At 45.1% G+C, this 24,162-nt stretch overlaps 3 non-coding genes and 4 pseudogenes across 3 annotated transcripts; all 7 read right to left on the bottom strand.

The window, feature by feature from the left end:
* Positions 1-445: 445 nt before the first annotated feature.
* Positions 446-616, bottom strand: LOC113083891 (uncharacterized; annotated as a pseudogene).
* Positions 617-651: 35 nt separating this feature from the next.
* On the bottom strand, positions 652-840 carry LOC113083892 (U2 spliceosomal RNA). Its single transcript, XR_003283491.1, has one exon. It is a non-coding gene; the product is annotated as a U2 spliceosomal RNA (small nuclear RNA).
* Positions 841-7,706: 6,866 nt separating this feature from the next.
* On the bottom strand, positions 7,707-7,870 carry LOC113083893 (U1 spliceosomal RNA). The gene has a single exon (XR_003283492.1). It is a non-coding gene; the product is annotated as a U1 spliceosomal RNA (small nuclear RNA).
* Positions 7,871-8,244: 374 nt separating this feature from the next.
* On the bottom strand, positions 8,245-8,420 carry LOC113083880 (uncharacterized; annotated as a pseudogene).
* Positions 8,421-20,031: 11,611 nt separating this feature from the next.
* Positions 20,032-20,195, bottom strand: LOC113083881 (U1 spliceosomal RNA). Its single transcript, XR_003283488.1, has one exon. It is a non-coding gene; the product is annotated as a U1 spliceosomal RNA (small nuclear RNA).
* A 373-nt stretch (positions 20,196-20,568) lies between these two features.
* LOC113083879 (uncharacterized) lies at positions 20,569-20,744 on the bottom strand (annotated as a pseudogene).
* A 1,716-nt stretch (positions 20,745-22,460) lies between these two features.
* LOC113083890 (uncharacterized) lies at positions 22,461-22,583 on the bottom strand (annotated as a pseudogene).
* Between the last annotated feature and the right edge of the window lie 1,579 nt (positions 22,584-24,162).

Genomic DNA, 24,162 nt, shown 5'->3' with positions numbered 1-24,162 from the left:
TAAAAAAAGCAAACAAGCCTCGTATATATATGTTAATAAAACTCTTTCATATAAAACAATAAAAAACACCAATTAAAAATCATCTGTTGTGCAAGACCGGGGGTGAGTCCTTATCAAGTGGGTCACCACTCTCCAGAACAGGGACATGAGATGCTACTTATGGAACTCAGCGGAGATCCCCTCTCCTCCGGCCCGCTGGCCCGCTGTTCCCGTAGCCAGATGTGAGGGTGCATCTACGGGCGGCCAGGGTCGGTGCCTGCCGGGAACCCTCTCCGTGCGACCCCGCCCCCCCCCGTCCGAATATCGTCGTCCGGTACCCTGCAGCATTGATGTTACCTTTAGCTCGCCATGCATGGAGGGTTACCGTAACGCGCTTCCCCACCAGCAGGTTTCTGGTGGCCCAGATGGCATCCTTGATGACGTTGAGGGTGAGCCAGAGCGAGGTAAATTTCTGTGCCTTCCTGGAGACACTGCAATACCAGGCCGCATGCATGGAGTGGACGGAGCAAGCCCGGCTCCAGCTCCGTGCTAAAATCCATTTAATATGTAGTCCCCGGATGGGGACGTATCAGATATTAAACTGATAAGAACAGATTTTTTTCTTTCGAAAAAGTTTATTGTCACCATTTACATTTTTTCCATTTGCATTTTTTCTTTTTCACACAACATTTAATACCAGGCCGATGCATGGAGTGGACGGAGCAAGCCCCGGCTCCAGCTCCGTGATCTAAAAATCCATTTAATATGTAGTCCCCGGATGGGGGACGTATCAGATATTAAACTGATAAGAACAGATTTTTTCTTTCGCACCGGTTCCCGGTCCTGCACAACAGAGATGATGAGACTTGTGTTTGAGTTTAAATGGTGACATCTTCACTCTCTAAAAGGTATTTCTTTTAAAACTTTTTTATAAAACTGTACTCTTTGGGCAAGTTAAAAGACACTGGGGTTTTCAAGTCCACTGGTAAATTTTCAGTGTTCGTAGGTAAGACCCATCCAAAATCGCGCCATTGCAGCCGTCTTGTTTTCTTTGGATGGGGTCGTGGCATAACTAATGTGCAGGGCGGTGAAGCGGCTGCCTAAAAACAGTGGGGTCTGGGAGGCCTTTTCCACCGTTCTCCGGCCTTTTCTTGATGGTCTCCCTCTTCAGGCGCTCCCACTTGGACCCCCAGGAAGTAAAACACCGCCTCTCCAGTTTCCCCAGAACCACCGAGGGGGGCTAAAACAGAACAGACAAGTAAAATCAGAGGTAAAATCACAGATTTAAAAATTAAAACCTTGCCTTCCATCGTCATCTGTCTTAGTCCCCAAAACCCCAGTCTTTTCCTAACTTTCCCTAACAAGTCAGTCCAGTTTTCCCGTCCACCCCCGTCTTTATCAAATTTAACGCCTAAATCTTAAAAATCGTTGTCTTTAAAAACCAAATCAAGTCCTCCTGTGTCCACGTCTCCCCACGGCCCGAAGAGCTGGGCCTCGGACTTGTTTCTATTGAGTTTGGCGCCCGAGGCCCGACCTACCAGTCAGTCAAGTCCAGTGCTCTTCGTATTGATAAAACGTCTGTGGCTAAAAGAGTTACGTCGTCCATATATAAAACACAGGTCGCCGTCAGTCCCCCCGTCCCAGGAACGTCCAGTCCTTTGATCCATTTGTCCCTTCTCAAGATCTGCCAGTGGCTCGATGCAAGCCACATACAGAAGAGGAGATAAAGGACATCCCTGACGGACACCACTGTGTATGTTCACAGCTTTGGAAAGATGCCCATTTATTAGAATTTTGCTGACTATTCCCTTGTACAGCAGTCCCACCCAGGCTATAAACCTCTTTGGAAACCCCATTTTCTCCAGAACCTGGAAGAGGTACTGGTGCGAGACTCGATCAAATGCTTTTTCAAAATCTAAATTTAGGACTACTAGCCGAATATTTCTGTCTCTCGCGTAACAGATGGCGTCTCTAATCAGCACTAGGTTGTCTGTTATCTTTCTTCGGGCACAGAACAAGCTTGATCCGGGTGAATCATCCTCTAAAACAGTTGACATGCGTGTTGCTAAAACTTTGCTAAAAAGTTTATAATCGAAATTTAAAAGTGTTATGGGTCTCCAGTTTTTTAAGTCAGTCCGGTCACCTTTTTTGTGAAGTAAAGAAACTATCCCTATTCTAAAACTGTCTGGAAGTCTGTCGAGGGTCTCAAACTCTTTAAAAACTGTCAAAAGCTCTTGTCCTAAAATGTCCCAAAATGTTAGATAAAACTCCAGGGGAAGTCCATCCACTCCTGGGGACTTCCCCTTTTTAAAACCTCAAGAGCTTTTTGGGTTTCTAAAATGTTCAAATCTTGGGCTAAAATCTCATTTTGACAGTCGACCCTTTTCTCAACAAATTTAAAACTTCTTTTACGGTGTCTGAGTGTACCTTTTTAAAACTATATAAAGCCCCATAAAATTTTTCCACATCCTCTAAAATCTCTTTTGTTGTGTTAACCTCCCTATCCCCTGTTTTAACCCTGGTTAACCCCCACCCCTTGTTATTATTTTCTTAAAAAAATATCTGGTACACTTTTCCCCTTCTTCAATTTCTCTCTCTTTGCTTCTTAAAGGACCCCTTTACTTTCTATATTGGCTAAAACTGACATTTCCTTTTTTACATCCTGGATTTCATTGTTAAAATCAAAACCATTATTTAAAAGATTAAAATACCTTTGTAGTCTTTTTTGCAACCCCAACATGCATTTCTTTTCCCTACTCTTCTTTTCTTTCCCTATCTTTCTAAAAAACTGTCTCGTCCGTCCTTTACCATCTCCCACCACTGTGCACGTGTATCATAAAAGTCTTGGAGGGTCTGCCATTGGCTGAACTTCCCTATATTCTAAAATTACATTCTTGTCTTCCAACAGGGAACAGTTCAGCTTCCACAGCCCTCCCCCTACCGTCACACCCATGGGCAGTGAAAGGGTGCAAGACAGCATCATGTGATCAGAGAAAAAAAGGGTTAATGTAGCATCGGTTGGCGGGCAGTCCCTTGTAAACACGTAGTCGATTCGAGAGGCTTTGGTACCATCACCACTGAACCAGGTGAAGCCCTCCTCTCTTTGATGCAAAATTTTAAAACAGTCGACTAAATTAAAATCTCTGACTAAACCCTGCAATAAAACCGACGTTTTGTCCACTCTAAAATCCTCCCCTACCCTTTTCCTGTCTGTTTTAGATAAAACACAATTAAAATCCCCTGCTACCATTAGGGGAGCCCTACCTAGCATGTGGGGTTGCAAGTCTTCTAAAAGCTCATATCTTTCGTTCTTTTCCGTAAAACCATATACATTAAGAACATTAAAATCCCTGTCTAAAAAGGTCAGATTTACTAAAAGTGCCCGGCCTTGCCTCACCACAGTGCTGCCCTTCACCAAGATGTTAGGATTATTAATTAAAACCGCAACTCCGTCGTTTTTGTTAAAATTTGATCCGCTCCATATGGAGGCTCCTGCGGACCATAGCTCTTCCATTTTTGTGTACCTAGTTAAAAAGGGCAGAGAACACTCTTGTAATAAAAACAAATCTGACTTAAAAGATTTTAAAAAGGACAAAATACTCTGTGCTCTAATGGTGGACCTCACACTTCTGACATTGATAGTAGAGATGGTGAGGGCCATGAGCAGTAGGGTTAAAAAGGTATGAGGCATTTAAAACAGAAGACAAGAAAAAGACTACAAAAATATGATTCTTTTGGATCAGCTTCCTGGAAAGTCCATACGGACATTCCCAGGAACTTTCCCCTCACCCTTGCCTGAATAAAAACGCACGCTGTGGTGCCTCCGCACGCCGGCACGGGCAGCCGACATGATGGAGGCACCAACAGCCTAAAAACTTAAAAACAACAATAAATACAACTAAATTAACAAAATAAATAATTAAAAGACCTCACCTTAAAAACTTGTTGGGAGCCCGAAGCAGCAGAGTTCAATATACCTCCAAAGTGTGTGACTCAAGATATGAAACGATCTCGAGTCAGGAAACCTCCAAGAGGCGATCGCAGTCTCAACGTCCGACAAGATACTTGATCTTAGCCAAAAGGCCGAGAAGCGATGCTGCTAAACGCAGCAGGGAGGAAGCCCGGACACGGCGATGCCCATCTCGGCTTTGGTAAGTTTTGGGAGACCTAAAAACGCTGGGGGATGGTACCCTGAAGCACACATACATCTAGGAGACGTCTATTTGACATATGAATTTACATCTGCAAGATGTAGTTTTAAGGCTGTGCTGCCATCTGCAATACGTCTATTGGACGTCTCCTTTTAGCAGTGTTTGGAAGGTTACTTTGGAAATGTAATAGGGTACAGATTACAAGTTACCCTGTTTAAAATGTTATAGTAGTAAACTTTTCAATTACTTTATTAAAAAAAAAAAAGTAATGTTAACTAATTACTTTTGAGTACTTTTAGATTACTTTTCTAATTTGTGAAATTAAATAATAATAAATAAAAACATATACATCAACTCAAATACAGTTATCTAATAAGCATGTGTCATTCCTGTATAATAAACTCTGAAACATTGGTGTTTTTTTAAACTGCTGTCTCTTGTGTATATGATATGATAGGTAAAATGCATGACGTGACACAGAGCAGTTCTAGAAATGATGTTTATGTGCTCATGTACTCCTATATTGAGGCGGCAGAGGCTGACAACACTGCAAGCTTCAGTAGGCCTATTTGTATTAAATGAAACTGCATGTTTTTGCCATTAATTTACAGGAAGGGCGGACTGGGAAAAACAAAAAAATTCTGTTAAAATTCTGGAAATTATTAGGGCGTATGTCTCAAACAGTCAGTGCAATTTGGGAAAGAAAATCAGTGAAATCTGTATGTGGATGTGTGTAAATATTCAAATGTAATTGCCTTTGTAATCGTTAAAAATTTCATAAGTAACTTTAATTTAATTACATTTTTTCTTCGTAACTGTAACTAATTACAGTTACATTCATTTTGTAATTAAATTACGTAATGTGTTACATGTAACTAGTTACTCCCCAACACTGCCTTTTAGATGTCAGATAGATGTCAATTAGATGTCTTTTAGATGTTTATGATTTAGAAGGTATATAAAACTGACATCTGAAAGGCGTATGTCAGACGTTTGTAGATGGCAGATGCTTTCCAGATCAACAGTTCTTTAAAGACATCTTGCAGACGTAAGTGTGCTATCTGGGTAGTACCCTCCCCTGTCTACAACGTCACCGGGCCTCGTCCCGATCGGCCTGACGGAAAGTACGGCATGGCTCGTAACTCCCAAACGGGGTCGCAGAGCCACGTGCCTTATGACACCGGGGGGATGGTACCCTGATAGCACACATACATCTAGGAGACGTCTATTTGATATATGAATTACATCTGCAAGATGTAGTTTTAAGGCTGTTTGCTCATCTGCAATACGTCTATTGGACGTCTCCTTTTAGCAGTGTTACTTTGGAAATGTAATAGGTTACAGATTACAAGTTACCCTGTTTAAAATGTTATAGTAGTAAACTTTTTTCAATTACTTTATTAAAGTAATGTAACTAATTACTTTTGAGTACTTTTAGATTACTTTTCTAAATTTGTGAAAATTAAATAATAATAAATAAAAACATATACATCAACTCAAATACAGTTATCTAATAAGCATGTGTCATTCCTGTATAATAAACTCCTGAAACATTGGTGTTTTTTTAAACTGCTGTCTCTTTGTATATGATATGATAGGTAAAATGCATGACGTGACACAGAGCAGTTCTAGAAATGATGTTTATGTGCTCATGTACTCCTATATTGAGGCGGCAGAGGCTGACAACACTGCAAGCTTCAGTAGGCCTATTTGTATTAAATGAAACTGCATGTTTTTGCCATTAATTTACAGGAAGGGCGGACTGGGAAAAACAAAAAATTCTGTTAAAATTCTGGAAATTATTAGGGCGTATGTCTCAGAACAGTCAGTGCAATTTGGGAAAGAAATCAGTGAAATCTGTATGTGGATGTGTGTAAATATTCAAATGTAATTGCCTTTGTAATCGTTAAAAATTTCATAAGTAACTTTAATTTAATTACTAATTTTTCTTCGTAACTGTAACTAATTACAGTTACATTCATTTTGTAATTAAATTACGTAATGCTGTTACATGTAACTAGTTACTCCCCAACACTGCCTTTTAGATGTCAGATAGATGTCAATTAGATGTCTTTTAGATGTTTATGATTTAGAAGGTATATAAAACTGACATCTGAAAGGCGTATGTCAGACGTTTGTAGATGGCAGATGCTTTCCAGATCAACAGTTCTTTAACAGACATCTTGCAGACGTAAGTGTGCTATCTGGGTAGTACCCTCCCCTGTCTACAACGTCACCGGGCCTCGTCCCGATCGGCCTGACGGAAAGTACGGCATGGCTCGTAACTCCCAAACGGTTGGTCGCAGAGCCACGTGCCTTATGACACCGGAATCCTTGGCTCGAGCCGAACGAGACGCAGGTCTCAGATTGGCCCGTCGCTCTGACGAAATTTTCGGGTATTTTGGATTTTGTCGAAAACCTTCTTTTGCAACCTGGCGCCAGGTATTTGGCCCAGTCCCACCCAAATCAGCACAGAAAGCTTCTCTGGAGTCTGAGTGTCAATAATCATCCAAAAATAGAGGAAATTTCCATTCACCTTGGCGAGGGGACCTCAAAACGTGCTAAGGTGGCGTGTCCGAGGTGGCTCGAATGGCTATAACTCCAGGAAGGAGTGAGATCCCTTCACCCAAATCGGCACACCTGTGCAGGGGCTCAGTCCGAGGCCAGGCGAAAAGGGACGCGGCGACAGGCCACTAGGTGGCGCCGTAAGCTGAAAAATAGGGAAAATGTAATGTAAATGGACAATCAAACAAAGATGAAAACACCTGCAACACTGCGGGATGGTAGTACCCTCCCCTGTCTGCAACGTCACCGGGCCTTGTCCCGATCGGCCTGACGGTGGAACTGCAGCGACGGAAAGTATGGCATCGCTCGTAACTCCCAAACGGTTGGTCGCAGAGCCACGTGCCTTATGTCACCGGAATCCTTGGCTCGAGCCGAACGAGACGCAGGTCTCAGATTGGCCCGTCGCTCTGACGAAATTTTCGGGTATTTTGGATTTTGTCGAAAACCTTCTTTTGCAACCTGGCGCCAGGTATTTGGCCCAGTCCCACCCAAATCAGCACAGAAAGCTTCTCTGGAGTCTGAGTGTCAATAATCATCCAAAAATAGAGGAAATTTCCATTCACCTTGGCGAGGGGACCTCAAAGCGTGCTAAGGTGGCGTGTCCGAGGTGGCTCGAATGGCTATAACTCCAGGAAGGAGTGAGATCCCTTCACCCAAATCGGCACACCTGTGCAGGGGCTCAGTCCGAGGCCAGGTGAAAAAGGGCGCGGCGACAGGCCACTAGGTGTCGCTGTAAGCGACAACAAAATTAATACGAATCGAAAAAAAGGACAACCAAACAACATGGAGACAGTTACAGCTAGGCTGCAGTCAGTCCAATCTACTTTCAAAGTAAGGTCTGCGCTATGTTCGAACTAAACTACCCACCAGGGTCCGATTTTTCAAGAGCGCAAGTGACTTTGTTTCACAGGCGCACAACACAAATCTCGCATGTGACAGAACTCCCCATTCTGAAAGGAAAATAAATAAAAAACTGTAAAAACCTCTTCTGCTTTGTTTCACCAACAATTTCAGGGGAGAGCGCGAACGCAGTCCCCCACTACCATAAATTATGCAGTCGAGATTCCCGCATTTGGGGAATTCGCAGGGGTCAGCATGGCCGGAGTGCAATGGACAAGCCTCGCCCTGGGTGAACCGCCTTCTTGATCATGGTGTCTCCCCTGCCAGGTAAGTATGAAGGCCCAGGCGGTCAGCCAGAGGTGTGATTTGCATCTCTACCATCCTCACCAACGGTTAGCCCTCCGCCCCCCCTCCAGGAAAGGAAGGACGGGTGCCTTCCGTTACTGGCCTGGAAACTGCCAAGCTCATGGGCCGGTGCTTCCCAACGCCAGTTTTAGATGACTCTCTTTAAACAAACACACCTGATTCGATGCGTCACCTCGTCTGTGAAAGACTTCAAGACCTCAGGTGGGTGCATCGTTAGTGGAAGAGTCCAAGACCCCAGGTGGACACATCAGGAAAAAAGTTTGCAATAAACCACAGCATCTGCAACGGCAGCTCTCATTCCTTGTTCTGCTATTCGACACAATAAATGGCAATCCCCAAAAAGGGAAAGCACACCGTTCCTGGAGACACTGCAATACCAGGCCGATGCATGGAGTGGACGGAGCAAGCCCCGGCTCCAGCTCCGTGATCTAAAAATCCATTTAATATGTAGTCCCCGGATGGGGGACGTATCAGATATTAAACTGATAAGAACAGATTTTTTTCTTTCGAAAAAGTTTTATTGTCACCATTTACATTTTTTCCATTTGCATTTTTTCTTTTTCACACACCATTTTCTTTTTAATCACACATTAAAACAAGCAATATAATATATAATAAATACACATGGTAAAATGAAAGAAACAATCATTGTTAAAAAGCATTTGATTAAAACCACAGTGTTTTGCTTGTTTTTAAAAGTCCATTATTGAGGTGTGTTTAAAAGGTGCGGTCAGTTCCAAAAGTAAAATACAAATTTTTTTAAAAAAAGCAAACAAGCCTCGTATATATATATGTTAATAAAACCTCTTTCATGATAAAACAATGAAAAACACCAATTAAAAATCATCTATTGTGCAAGACCGGGGGTGAGTCCTTATCAAGTGGGTCATCACCCCACTCTCCAGAACAGGGACATGAGATGCTACTTTATGGACTCAGCGGAGATCCCCTCTCCTCCGGCCCGCTGGCCCGCTGTTCCCGTAGCCAGAGTGGTGAGGGTGCATCTACGGGCGGCCAGGGTCGGTGCCTGCCGGGACCCTCTCCGTGCGACCCCGGCCCCCCCGTCCGAATATCGTCGTCCGGTACCCCTGCAGCATTGATGTTACCTTTAGCTCGCATGCATGGAGGGTTACCGTAACGCGCTTCCCCACCAGCAGGTTTCTGGTGGCCCAGATGGCATCCTTGATGACGTTGAGGGTGAGCCAGAGCGAGGTAAATTTCTGTGCCGTCAAGTCCTTCAAGCCCCGGTCCACCCCAAGGATGGCGAGCTGGTACCCGAACTGGGCCCCACCCGCTGGTAGGCACGGGAAATACAGGGGGCCGGTCTTGGCCCACAGGTCCCGCGCAGTGCTGCACTCCCAGAGCAGGTGGTGGACGGTCTCCGGGGAATTGCAGCCGGACCGCGGGCAGATGGGGTTCTTGGCCATGCCTCTGGAGTGCATAACCGCCCTGACCGGGAGGATCTCATGAGCCACCATCCACGATAAGTCCTTGTGCCTGTTCTGGAGAGCGGGGTGAGCCGCGTTCCGCCAAACCTGTTTGGCCTCACTTGGTGTGAGGCCCGGAACTGGACTCACCGGTTCCCGGTCCTGCACAACAGAGATGAGAGACTTGTGTTGAGTTAAAATGGTGACATCTTCACTCTCTAAAAGGTATTTCTTTAAAAACTTTTTTATAAAACTGTACTCTTTGGGCAAGTTAAAAGACACTGGGGTTTTCAAGTCCACTGGTAAAATTTTCAGTGTTCGTAGGTAAGACCCCATCCAAAATCGCGCCATTGCAGCCGTCTTGTTTTCTTTGGATGGGGTCGTGGCATAACTAATGTGCAGGGCGGTGAAGCGGCTGCCTAAAAACAGGTGGGGGTCTGGGAGGCCTTTTCCACCGTTCTCCGGCCTTTTCTTGATGGTCTCCCTCTTCAGGCGCTCCCACTTGGACCCCCACAGGAAGTAAAACACCGCCCTCTCCAGTTTCCCCAGGAACCACCGAGGGGGGCTAAAAACAGAACAGACAAGTAAAATCAGAGGTAAAATCACAGATTTAAAAATTAAAACCTTGCCTTCCATCGTCATCTGTCTTAGTCCCCAAAACCCCAGTCTTTTCCTAACTTTCCCTAACAAGTCAGTCCAGTTTTCCCGTCCACCCCCGTCTTTGTCAAATTTAACGCCTAAAATCTTAAAATCGTTGTCTTTAAAAACCAAATCAAGTCCTCCTGTGTCCACGTCTCCCCACGGCCCGAAGAGCTGGGCCTCGGACTTGTTTCTATTGAGTTTGGCGCCCGAGGCGCCAAACTCAATATAGTAGTATAACTGATAAGAACAGATTTTTCTTTCGAAAAAGTTTTATTGTCACCATTTACATTTTTTCCATTTGCATTTTTTCTTTTTCACACAACATTTTCTTTTAAATCACACATTAAAACAAGCAATATAATATATAATAAATACACATGGTAAAATGAAATAAACAATCATTTTTAAAAAGCATTTGATTAAAACCACAGTGTTTTGCTTGTTTTTAAAAGTCCATTATTGAGGTGTGTTTAAAAGGTGCGGTCAGTTCCAAAGTAAAACACAAATTTTAAAAAAAAACAAACAAGCCTCGTATATATGTTAATAAAACCTCTTTCATAATAAAACAATAAAAAACACCAATTAAAAATCATCTGTTGTGCAAGACCGGGGGTGAGTCCTTATCAAGTGGGTCATCACCCCACTCTCCAGAACAGGGACATGAGATGCTACTTTATGGACTCAGCGGAGATCCCCTCTCCTCCGGCCCGCTGGCCCGCTGTTCCCGTAGCCAGAGTGGTGAGGGTGCATCTACGGGCGGCCAGGGTCGGTGCCTGCCGGGACCCTCTCCGTGCGACCCCGGCCCCCCCGTCCGAATATCGTCGTCCGGTACCCCTGCAGCATTGATGTTACCTTTAGCTCGCATGCATGGAGGGTTACCGTAACGCGCTTCCCCACCAGCAGGTTTCTGGTGGCCCAGATGGCATCCTTGATGACGTTGAGGGTGAGCCAGAGCGAGGTAAATTTCTGTGCCGTCAAGTCCTTCAAGCCCCGGCCCACCCCAAGGATGGCGAGCTGGTACCCGAACTGGGCCCCACCCGCTGGTAGGCACGGGAAATACAGGGGGCCGGTCTTGGCCCACAGGTCCCGCGCAGTGCTGCACTCCCAGAGCAGGTGGTGGACGGTCTCCGGGGAATTGCAGCCGGACCGCGGGCAGATGGGGTTCTTGGCCATGCCTCTGGAGTGCATAACCGCCCTGACCGGGAGGATCTCATGAGCCACCATCCACGATAAGTCCTTGTGCCTGTTCTGGAGAGCGGGGTGAGCCGCGTTCCGCCAAACCTGTTTGGCCTCACTTGGTGTGAGGCCCGGAACTGGACTCACCGGTTCCCGGTCCTGCACAACAGAGATGAGAGACTTGTGTTGAGTTAAAATGGTGACATCTTCACTCTCTAAAAGGTATTTCTTTAAAAACTTTTTTATAAAACTGTACTCTTTGGGCAAGTTAAAAGACACTGGGGTTTTCAAGTCCACTGGTAAAATTTTCAGTGTTCGTAGGTAAGACCCCATCCAAAATCGCGCCATTGCAGCCGTCTTGTTTTCTTTGGATGGGGTCGTGGCATAACTAATGTGCAGGGCGGTGAAGCGGCTGCCTAAAAACAGGTGGGGGTCTGGGAGGCCTTTTCCACCGTTCTCCGGCCTTTTCTTGATGGTCTCCCTCTTCAGGCGCTCCCACTTGGACCCCCACAGGAAGTAAAACACCGCCCTCTCCAGTTTCCCCAGGAACCACCGAGGGGGGCTAAAAACAGAACAGACAAGTAAAATCAGAGGTAAAATCACAGATTTAAAAATTAAAACCTTGCCTTCCATCGTCATCTGTCTTAGTCCCCAAAACCCCAGTCTTTTCCTAACTTTCCCTAACAAGTCAGTCCAGTTTTCCCGTCCACCCCCGTCTTTGTCAAATTTAACGCCTAAAATCTTAAAATCGTTGTCTTTAAAAACCAAATCAAGTCCTCCTGTGTCCACGTCTCCCCACGGCCCGAAGAGCTGGGCCTCGGACTTGTTTCTATTGAGTTTGGCGCCCGAGGCGCCAAACTCAATATAGTAGTATAACTGATAAGAACAGATTTTTCTTTCGAAAAAGTTTTATTGTCACCATTTACATTTTTTCCATTTGCATTTTTTCTTTTTCACACAACATTTTCTTTTAAATCACACATTAAAACAAGCAATATAATATATAATAAATACACATGGTAAAATGAAATAAACAATCATTTTTAAAAAGCATTTGATTAAAACCACAGTGTTTTGCTTGTTTTTAAAAGTCCATTATTGAGGTGTGTTTAAAAGGTGCGGTCAGTTCCAAAGTAAAACACAAATTTTAAAAAAAAACAAACAAGCCTCGTATATATGTTAATAAAACCTCTTTCATAATAAAACAATAAAAAACACCAATTAAAAATCATCTGTTGTGCAAGACCGGGGGTGAGTCCTTATCAAGTGGGTCATCACCCCACTCTCCAGAACAGGGACATGAGATGCTACTTTATGGACTCAGCGGAGATCCCCTCTCCTCCGGCCCGCTGGCCCGCTGTTCCCGTAGCCAGAGTGGTGAGGGTGCATCTACGGGCGGCCAGGGTCGGTGCCTGCCGGGACCCTCTCCGTGCGACCCCGGCCCCCCCGTCCGAATATCGTCGTCCGGTACCCCTGCAGCATTGATGTTACCTTTAGCTCGCATGCATGGAGGGTTACCGTAACGCGCTTCCCCACCAGCAGGTTTCTGGTGGCCCAGATGGCATCCTTGATGACGTTGAGGGTGAGCCAGAGCGAGGTAAATTTCTGTGCCGTCAAGTCCTTCAAGCCCCGGCCCACCCCAAGGATGGCGAGCTGGTACCCGAACTGGGCCCCACCCGCTGGTAGGCACGGGAAATACAGGGGGCCGGTCTTGGCCCACAGGTCCCGCGCAGTGCTGCACTCCCAGAGCAGGTGGTGGACGGTCTCCGGGGAATTGCAGCCGGACCGCGGGCAGATGGGGTTTTTGGCCATGCCTCTGGAGTGCATAACCGCCCTGACCGGGAGGATCTCATGAGCCACCATCCACGATAAGTCCTTGTGCCTGTTCTGGAGAGCGGGGTGAGCCGCGTTCCGCCAAACCTGTTTGGCCTCACTTGGTGTGAGGCCCGGAACTGGACTCACCGGTTCCCGGTCCTGCACAACAGAGATGAGAGACTTGTGTTGAGTTAAAATGGTGACATCTTCACTCTCTAAAAGGTATTTCTTTAAAAACTTTTTTATAAAACTGTACTCTTTGGGCAAGTTAAAAGACACTGGGGTTTTCAAGTCCACTGGTAAAATTTTCAGTGTTCGTAGGTAAGACCCCATCCAAAATCGCGCCATTGCAGCCGTCTTGTTTTCTTTGGATGGGGTCGTGGCATAACTAATGTGCAGGGCGGTGAAGCGGCTGCCTAAAAACAGGTGGGGGTCTGGGAGGCCTTTTCCACCGTTCTCCGGCCTTTTCTTGATGGTCTCCCTCTTCAGGCGCTCCCACTTGGACCCCCACAGGAAGTAAAACACCGCCCTCTCCAGTTTCCCCAGGAACCACCGAGGGGGGCTAAAAACAGAACAGACAAGTAAAATCAGAGGTAAAATCACAGATTTAAAAATTAAAACCTTGCCTTCCATCGTCATCTGTCTTAGTCCCCAAAACCCCAGTCTTTTCCTAACTTTCCCTAACAAGTCAGTCCAGTTTTCCCGTCCACCCCCGTCTTTATCAAATTTAACGCCTAAAATCTTAAAATCGTTGTCTTTAAAAACCAAATCAAGTCCTCCTGTGTCCACGTCTCCCCACGGCCCGAAGAGCTGGGCCTCGGACTTGTTTCTATTGAGTTTGGCGCCCGAGGCCCGACCGTACCAGTCAGTCAAGTCCAGTGCTCTTCGTATTGATAAAACGTCTGTGGCTAAAAGAGTTACGTCGTCCATATATAAAACACAGGTCGCCGTCAGTCCCCCCGTCCCAGGAACGTCCAGTCCTTTGATCCATTTGTCCCTTCTCAAGATCTGTGCCAGTGGCTCGATGCAAGCCACATACAGAAGAGGAGATAAAGGACATCCCTGACGGACACCACTGTGTATGTTCACAGCTTTGGAAAGATGCCCATTTATTAGAATTTTGCTGACTATTCCCTTGTACAGCAGTCCCACCCAGGCTATAAACCTCTTTGGAAACCCCATTTTCTCCAGAACCTGGAAGAGGTACTGGTGTGAGACTCGATCAAATGCTTTTTCAAAATCTAAATTTAGGACTACTAGCCGAATATTTCTGTCTCTCGCGTAACAGATGGCGTCTCTAATCAGCACTAGGTTGTCTGTTATCTTTCTTCCGGGCACAGAACAAGCTTGATCCGGGTGAATCACATCCTCTAAAACAGTTGACATGCGTGTCGCTAAAACTTTGCTAAAAAGTTTATAATCGAAATTTAAAAGTGTTATGGGTCTCCAGTTTTTTAAGTCAGTCCGGTCACCTTTTTTGTGAAGTAAAGAAACTATCCCTATTCTAAAACTGTCTGGAAGTCTGTCGAGGGTCTCAAACTCTTTAAAAACTGTCAAAAGCTCTTGTCCTAAAATGTCCCAAAATGTTAGATAAAACTCCAGGGGAAGTCCATCCACTCCTGGGGACTTCCCCTTTTTAAAACCTCCAAGAGCTTTTTGGGTTTCTAAAATGTTCAAATCTTGGGCTAAAATCTCATTTTGACAGTCGACCCTTTTCTCAACAAAATTTAAAACTTCTTTTACGGTGTCTGAGTGTACCTTTTTAAAACTATATAAAGCCCCATAAAATTTTTCCACATCCTCTAAAATCTCTTTTGTTGTGTTAACCTCCCTATCCCCTGTTTTAACCCTGGTTAACCCCCCACCCCTTGTTATTATTTTCTTAAAAAAATATCTGGTACACTTTTCCCCTTCTTCAATTTCTCTCTCTTTGCTTCTTAAAAGGACCCCTTTACTTTCTATATTGGCTAAAACTGACATTTCCTTTTTTACATCCTGGATTTCATTGTTAAAATCAAAACCATTATTTAAAAGATTAAAATACCTTTGTAGTCTTTTTTGCAACCCCAACATGCATTTCTTTTCCCTACTCTTCTTTTCTTTCCCTATCTTTCTAAAAAACTGTCTCGTCCGGTCCTTTACCATCTCCCACCACTGTGCACGTGTATCATAAAAGTCTTGGAGGGTCTGCCATTGGCTGAACTGTTCCCTATATTCTAAAATTACATTCTTGTCTTCCAACAGGGAACAGTTCAGCTTCCACAGCCCTCCCCCTACCGTCACACCCATGGGCAGTGAAAGGGTGCAAGACAGCATCATGTGATCAGAGAAAAAAAGGGGGGTTAATGTAGCATCGGTTGGCGGGCAGTCCCTTGTAAACACGTAGTCGATTCGAGAGGCTTTGGTACCATCACCACTGAACCAGGTGAAGCCCTCCTCTCTTTGATGCAAAATTTTAAAACAGTCGACTAAATTAAAATCTCTGACTAAACCCTGCAATAAAACCGACGTTTTGTCCACTCTAAAATCCTCCCCTACCCTTTTCCTGTCTGTTTTAGATAAAACACAATTAAAATCCCCTGCTACCATTAGGGGAGCCCTACCTAGCATGTGGGGTTGCAAGTCTTCTAAAAGCTCATATCTTTCGTTCTTTTCCGTAAAACCATATACATTAAGAACATTAAAATCCCTGTCTAAAAAGGTCAGATTTACTAAAAGTGCCCGGCCTTGCCTCACCACAGTGCTGCCCTTCACCAAGATGTTAGGATTATTAATTAAAACCGCAACTCCGTCGTTTTTGTTAAAATTTGATCCGCTCCATATGGAGGCTCCTGCGGACCATAGCTCTTCCATTTTTGTGTACCTAGTTAAAAAGGGCAGAGAACACTCTTGTAATAAAAACAAATCTGACTTAAAAGATTTTAAAAAGGACAAAATACTCTGTGCTCTAATGGTGGACCTCACACTTCTGACATTGATAGTAGAGATGGTGAGGGCCATGAGCAGTAGGGTTAAAAAGGTATGAGGCATTTAAAACAGAAGACAAGAAAAAGACTACAAAAATATGATTAAAATCATGTTACATCTTGTAGCATTTGTCTTTCCTTTTCCCCAGATGAGCTGAGGTCTGGAGGGCAAATGCCTGTCGCTTCAGAGGCCACAGAGGGAACCTCTTGTGGCTCCTTTGGCGATGATGCTGTTAGCTTAATGTGCAAAAAGGAAACCTCATTTGGGGACTCTAGGGGCCACATGCGCTCCAGATCTACCGAATCGGAACTATCGAGCTTATATGCTGCCCTAGATTTTTTCTCCTCCGTTACAATCAGAGGAGACCCCGCAGGTCTTTTTTGCACCTGAGCATTAGGGAGTGAACACTCTGTCTCACTCCCGGTGGATTCTTCCACCCCATCCGAAACTGTTATCAGTGATTCTTCCTCACTTTCCTTTCCTTCCATTACCATTTCCTGTTCCGTTGCCTCCGCCCCTGTGGCCGCCCCACTTCCTCCTTCCTGCCCAATCCCTGAGGCCGGCTGGGAATTTGAAATTCCCGCCAAAACCTCAGGGACCGCCTCCTCTCTCCTTTGTTCCTTCGTTTGTTGCCCATGTGGGGCGGCCATTTTTAGCTTGTTGGCAAAACTTTTAGGGCAGTCTCTGTAGAGATGGTTTGTTTCTCCACAAAGATTGCACCGTCTGCCATTGGTACAGTCATCAAAACTGTGACCAATTTCTCTACACTTCCCACAGATTAACTCTTGGCATGCTTCAGATAGATGACCAAACCTTCCACACTTTCTGCAGAGTTTGGGCATTCCTTGATAATGTATGTAGCCTCTGTTCTCTCCGAGCACAATCATGGAAGGCAGATGCTTCAGGCCCTGGTAGCCCCCAGCGTCTTCCCATTGTTTAATGGGAATTCGCCAGGAGCATGTCCAAATGCCATCTTCATCTAACACTTTGACAGGCTGGCCTCGAACAGTGCAAAATCTACCCAACCAAACACAAATATCATCTCCAGTCACGGTTTCATTGAACATCCTGACAATCACAGTTTTAAGTGTGTTATCAGAAAGTTTCTCAACAGTGAACATGGAAAACTGGGCTTTAACGGATTCAAACCTTTGCCAAAAGTCACTAAGTAGGGAAGCGGTTTTAAAACTAACATCAAATCCTTTGTTCAAGGGCAGAGTCATCAAACAATTCAGGTCGTCACATTTAAAAGCTAAGGTCTTTTGGATCAGCTTCCTGGAAAAGTCCATACGGGACATTCCCAGGAGCTTCCCCTCAACCTGCCTAAATAAAAAACGCACGCTGTGGTGCCTCCGCACGCCGGCACGGGCAGCCGACATGATGGAGGCACCAACAGCCTAAAAACTTAAAACAACAATAAATACAACAATAAATAACAAAATAAATAATTAAAAGACCTCACCTTAAAACTTGTTGGAGCCCGAAGCAGCAGAGTTCAATATACCTCTCGAAGTTGTGTGACTCAAGATATGAAACGATCTCGAGTCAGGAAACCTCCAAGAGGCGATCGCAGTCTCAACCGTCCGACAAGATACTTGATCTTAGCCAAAAGGCCGAGAAGCGATGCTGCTAAGACGCAGCAGGGAGGAAGCCGGACACGGCGATGCCCATCTCGGCTTTGGTAAGTTTTGGGAGACCTAAAAACGCTGGGGGATGGTACCCTGATAGCACACATACATCTAGGAGACGTCTATTTGACATATGAATTTACATCTGCAAGATGTAGTTTTAAGGCTGTTTGCTCATCTGCAATACGTCTATTGGACGTCTCCTTTTAGCAGTGTTACTTTGGAAATGTAATAGGTTACAGATTACAAGTTACCCTGTTTAAAATGTTATAGTAGTATAACTTTTTCAATTACTTTATTAAAGTAATGTAACTAATTACTTTTGAGTACTTTTAGATTACTTTTCTAAATTTGTGAAAATTAAATAATAATAAATAAAAACATATACATCAACTCAAATACAGTTATCTAATAAGCATGTGTCATTCCTGTATAATAAACTCCTGAAACATTGGTGTTTTTTTAAACTGCTGTCTCTTTGTATATGATATGATAGGTAAAATGCATGACGTGACACAGAGCAGTTCTAGAAATGATGTTTATGTGCTCATGTACTCCTATATTGAGGCGGCAGAGGCTGACAACACTGCAAGCTTCAGTAGGCCTATTTGTATTAAATGAAACTGCATGTTTTTGCCATTAATTTACAGGAAGGGCGGACTGGGAAAAACAAAAAATTCTGTTAAAATTCTGGAAATTATTAGGGCGTATGTCTCAGAACAGTCAGTGCAATTTGGGAAAGAAATCAGTGAAATCTGTATGTGGATGTGTGTAAATATTCAAATGTAATTGCCTTTGTAATCGTTAAAAATTTCATAAGTAACTTTAATTTAATTACTAATTTTTTCTTCGTAACTGTAACTAATTACAGTTACATTCATTTTGTAATTAAATTACGTAATGCTGTTACATGTAACTAGTTACTCCCCAACACTGCCTTTTAGATGTCAGATAGATGTCAATTAGATGTCTTTTAGATGTTTATGATTTAGAAGGTATATAAAACTGACATCTGAAAGGCGTATGTCAGACGTTTGTAGATGGCAGATGCTTTCCAGATCAACAGTTCTTTAACAGACATCTTGCAGACGTAAGTGTGCTATCTGGGTAGTACCCTCCCCTGTCTACAACGTCACCGGGCCTCGTCCCGATCGGCCTGACGGAAAGTACGGCATGGCTCGTAACTCCCAAACGGTTGGTCGCAGAGCCACGTGCCTTATGACACCGGAATCCTTGGCTCGAGCCGAACGAGACGCAGGTCTCAGATTGGCCCGTCGCTCTGACGAAATTTTCGGGTATTTTGGATTTTGTCGAAAACCTTCTTTTGCAACCTGGCGCCAGGTATTTGGCCCAGTCCCACCCAAATCAGCACAGAAAGCTTCTCTGGAGTCTGAGTGTCAATAATCATCCAAAAATAGAGGAAATTTCCATTCACCTTGGCGAGGGGACCTCAAAACGTGCTAAGGTGGCGTGTCCGAGGTGGCTCGAATGGCTATAACTCCAGGAAGGAGTGAGATCCCTTCACCCAAATCGGCACACCTGTGCAGGGGCTCAGTCCGAGGCCAGGCGAAAAGGGACGCGGCGACAGGCCACTAGGTGGCGCCGTAAGCTGAAAAATAGGGAAAATGTAATGTAAATGGACAATCAAACAAAGATGAAAACACCTGCAACACTGCGGGATGGTAGTACCCTCCCCTGTCTGCAACGTCACCGGGCCTTGTCCCGATCGGCCTGACGGTGGAACTGCAGCGACGGAAAGTACGGCATCGCTCGTAACTCCCAAACGGTTGGTCGCAGAGCCACGTGCCTTATGTCACCGGAATCCTTGGCTCGAGCCGAACGAGACGCAGGTCTCAGATTGGCCCGTCGCTCTGACGAAATTTTCGGGTATTTTGGATTTTGTCGAAAACCTTCTTTTGCAACCTGGCGCCAGGTATTTGGCCCAGTCCCACCCAAATCAGCACAGAAAGCTTCTCTGGAGTCTGAGTGTCAATAATCATCCAAAAATAGAGGAAATTTCCATTCACCTTGGCGAGGGGACCTCAAAGCGTGCTAAGGTGGCGTGTCCGAGGTGGCTCGAATGGCTATAACTCCAGGAAGGAGTGAGATCCCTTCACCCAAATCGGCACACCTGTGCAGGGGCTCAGTCCGAGGCCAGGTGAAAAAGGGCGCGGCGACAGGCCACTAGGTGTCGCTGTAAGCGACAACAAAATTAATACGAATCGAAAAAAAGGACAACCAAACAACATGGAGACAGTTACAGCTAGGCTGCAGTCAGTCCAATCTACTTTCAAAGTAAGGTCTGCGCTATGTTCGAACTAAACTACCCACCAGGGTCCGATTTTTCAAGAGCGCAAGTGACTTTGTTTCACAGGCGCACAACACAAATCTCGCATGTGACAGAACTCCCCATTCTGAAAGGAAAATAAATAAAAAACTGTAAAAACCTCTTCTGCTTTGTTTCACCAACAATTTCAGGGGAGAGCGCGAACGCAGTCCCCCACTACCATAAATTATGCAGTCGAGATTCCCGCATTTGGGGAATTCGCAGGGGTCAGCATGGCCGGAGTGCAATGGACAAGCCTCGCCCTGGGTGAACCGCCTTCTTGATCATGGTGTCTCCCCTGCCAGGTAAGTATGAGGGCCCAGGCGGTCAGCCAGAGGTGTGATTTGCATCTCTACCATCCTCACCAACGGTTAGCCCTCCGCCCCCCCTCCAGGAAAGGAAGGACGGGTGCCTTCCGTTACTGGCCTGGAAACTGCCAAGCTCATGGCCGGTGCTTCCCAACGCCAGTTTTAGATGACTCTCTTTAAACAAACACACCTGATTCGATGCGTCACCTCGTCTGTGAAAGACTTCAAGACCTCAGGTGGGTGCATCGTTAGTGGAAGAGTCCAAGACCCCAGGTGGACACATCAGGAAAAAAGTTTGCAATAAACCACAGCATCTGCAACGGCAGCTCTCATTCCTTGTTCTGCTATTCGACACAATAAATGGCAATCCCCAAAAAGGGAAAGCACACCGTTCCTGGAGACACTGCAATACCAGGCCGATGCATGGAGTGGACGGAGCAAGCCCCGGCTCCAGCTCCGTGATCTAAAAATCCATTTAATATGTAGTCCCCGGATGGGGGACGTATCAGATATTAAACTGATAAGAACAGATTTTTTTCTTTCGAAAAAGTTTTATTGTCACCATTTACATTTTTTCCATTTGCATTTTTTCTTTTTCACACACCATTTTCTTTTTAATCACACATTAAAACAAGCAATATAATATATAATAAATACACATGGTAAAATGAAAGAAACAATCATTGTTAAAAAGCATTTGATTAAAACCACAGTGTTTTGCTTGTTTTTAAAAGTCCATTATTGAGGTGTGTTTAAAAGGTGCGGTCAGTTCCAAAAGTAAAATACAAATTTTTTTAAAAAAAGCAAACAAGCCTCGTATATATATATGTTAATAAAACCTCTTTCATGATAAAACAATGAAAAACACCAATTAAAAATCATCTATTGTGCAAGACCGGGGGTGAGTCCTTATCAAGTGGGTCATCACCCCACTCTCCAGAACAGGGACATGAGATGCTACTTTATGGACTCAGCGGAGATCCCCTCTCCTCCGGCCCGCTGGCCCGCTGTTCCCGTAGCCAGAGTGGTGAGGGTGCATCTACGGGCGGCCAGGGTCGGTGCCTGCCGGGACCCTCTCCGTGCGACCCCGGCCCCCCCGTCCGAATATCGTCGTCCGGTACCCCTGCAGCATTGATGTTACCTTTAGCTCGCATGCATGGAGGGTTACCGTAACGCGCTTCCCCACCAGCAGGTTTCTGGTGGCCCAGATGGCATCCTTGATGACGTTGAGGGTGAGCCAGAGCGAGGTAAATTTCTGTGCCGTCAAGTCCTTCAAGCCCCGGTCCACCCCAAGGATGGCGAGCTGGTACCCGAACTGGGCCCCACCCGCTGGTAGGCACGGGAAATACAGGGGGCCGGTCTTGGCCCACAGGTCCCGCGCAGTGCTGCACTCCCAGAGCAGGTGGTGGACGGTCTCCGGGGAATTGCAGCCGGACCGCGGGCAGATGGGGTTCTTGGCCATGCCTCTGGAGTGCATAACCGCCCTGACCGGGAGGATCTCATGAGCCACCATCCACGATAAGTCCTTGTGCCTGTTCTGGAGAGCGGGGTGAGCCGCGTTCCGCCAAACCTGTTTGGCCTCACTTGGTGTGAGGCCCGGAACTGGACTCACCGGTTCCCGGTCCTGCACAACAGAGATGAGAGACTTGTGTTGAGTTAAAATGGTGACATCTTCACTCTCTAAAAGGTATTTCTTTAAAAACTTTTTTATAAAACTGTACTCTTTGGGCAAGTTAAAAGACACTGGTGTTTTCAAGTCCACTGGTAAAATTTTCAGTGTTCGTAGGTAAGACCCCATCCAAAATCGCGCCATTGCAGCCGTCTTGTTTTCTTTGGATGGGGTCGTGGCATAACTAATGTGCAGGGCGGTGAAGCGGCTGCCTAAAAACAGGTGGGGGTCTGGGAGGCCTTTTCCACCGTTCTCCGGCCTTTTCTTGATGGTCTCCCTCTTCAGGCGCTCCCACTTGGACCCCCACAGGAAGTAAAACACCGCCCTCTCCAGTTTCCCCAGGAACCACCGAGGGGGGCTAAAAACAGAACAGACAAGTAAAATCAGAGGTAAAATCACAGATTTAAAAATTAAAACCTTGCCTTCCATCGTCATCTGTCTTAGTCCCCAAAACCCCAGTCTTTTCCTAACTTTCCCTAACAAGTCAGTCCAGTTTTCCCGTCCACCCCCGTCTTTGTCAAATTTAACGCCTAAAATCTTAAAATCGTTGTCTTTAAAAACCAAATCAAGTCCTCCTGTGTCCACGTCTCCCCACGGCCCGAAGAGCTGGGCCTCGGACTTGTTTCTATTGAGTTTGGCGCCCGAGGCGCCAAACTCAATATAGTAGTATAACTGATAAGAACAGATACTACACTTGATCTTAGCCAAAAGGCCGAGAAGCGATGCTGCTAAGACGCAGCAGGGAGGAAGCCGGACACGGCGATGCCCATCTCGGCTTTGGTAAGTTTTGGGAGACCTAAAAACGCTGGGGGATGGTACCCTGATAGCACACATACATCTAGGAGACGTCTATTTGACATATGAATTTACATCTGCAAGATGTAGTTTTAAGGCTGTTTGCTCATCTGCAATACGTCTATTGGACGTCTCCTTTTAGCAGTGTTTGGAAGGTTACTTTGGAAATGTAATAGGTTACAGATTACAAGTTACCCTGTTTAAAATGTTATAGTAGTATAACTTTTTCAATTACTTTATTAAAGTAATGTAACTAATTACTTTTGAGTACTTTTAGATTACTTTTCTAAATTTGTGAAAATTAAATAATAATAAATAAAAACATATACATCAACTCAAATACAGTTATCTAATAAGCATGTGTCATTCCTGTATAATAAACTCCTGAAACATTGGTGTTTTTTTAAACTGCTGTCTCTTTGTATATGATATGATAGGTAAAATGCATGACGTGACACAGAGCAGTTCTAGAAATGATGTTTATGTGCTCATGTACTCCTATATTGAGGCGGCAGAGGCTGACAACACTGCAAGCTTCAGTAGGCCTATTTGTATTAAATGAAACTGCATGTTTTTGCCATTAATTTACAGGAAGGGCGGACTGGGAAAAACAAAAAATTCTGTTAAAATTCTGGAAATTATTAGGGCGTATGTCTCAGAACAGTCAGTGCAATTTGGGAAAGAAATCAGTGAAATCTGTATGTGGATGTGTGTAAATATTCAAATGTAATTGCCTTTGTAATCGTTAAAAATTTCATAAGTAACTTTAATTTAATTACTAATTTTTTCTTCGTAACTGTAACTAATTACAGTTACATTCATTTTGTAATTAAATTACGTAATGCTGTTACATGTAACTAGTTACTCCCCAACACTGCCTTTTAGATGTCAGATAGATGTCAATTAGATGTCTTTTAGATGTTTATGATTTAGAAGGTATATAAAACTGACATCTGAAAGGCGTATGTCAGACGTTTGTAGATGGCAGATGCTTTCCAGATCAACAGTTCTTTAACAGACATCTTGCAGACGTAAGTGTGCTATCTGGGTAGTACCCTCCCCTGTCTACAACGTCACCGGGCCTCGTCCCGATCGGCCTGACGGAAAGTACGGCATGGCTCGTAACTCCCAAACGGTTGGTCGCAGAGCCACGTGCCTTATGACACCGGAATCCTTGGCTCGAGCCGAACGAGACGCAGGTCTCAGATTGGCCCGTCGCTCTGACGAAATTTTCGGGTATTTTGGATTTTGTCGAAAACCTTCTTTTGCAACCTGGCGCCAGGTATTTGGCCCAGTCCCACCCAAATCAGCACAGAAAGCTTCTCTGGAGTCTGAGTGTCAATAATCATCCAAAAATAGAGGAAATTTCCATTCACCTTGGCGAGGGGACCTCAAAACGTGCTAAGGTGGCGTGTCCGAGGTGGCTCGAATGGCTATAACTCCAGGAAGGAGTGAGATCCCTTCACCCAAATCGGCACACCTGTGCAGGGGCTCAGTCCGAGGCCAGG

The sequence above is a fragment of the Carassius auratus genome, unplaced genomic scaffold (assembly GCF_003368295.1).
Source record: "Carassius auratus strain Wakin unplaced genomic scaffold, ASM336829v1 scaf_tig00039397, whole genome shotgun sequence".
Taxonomy (NCBI): domain Eukaryota; kingdom Metazoa; phylum Chordata; class Actinopteri; order Cypriniformes; family Cyprinidae; genus Carassius; species Carassius auratus.
This window is presented reverse-complemented; position numbering and strand designations above follow the sequence as displayed.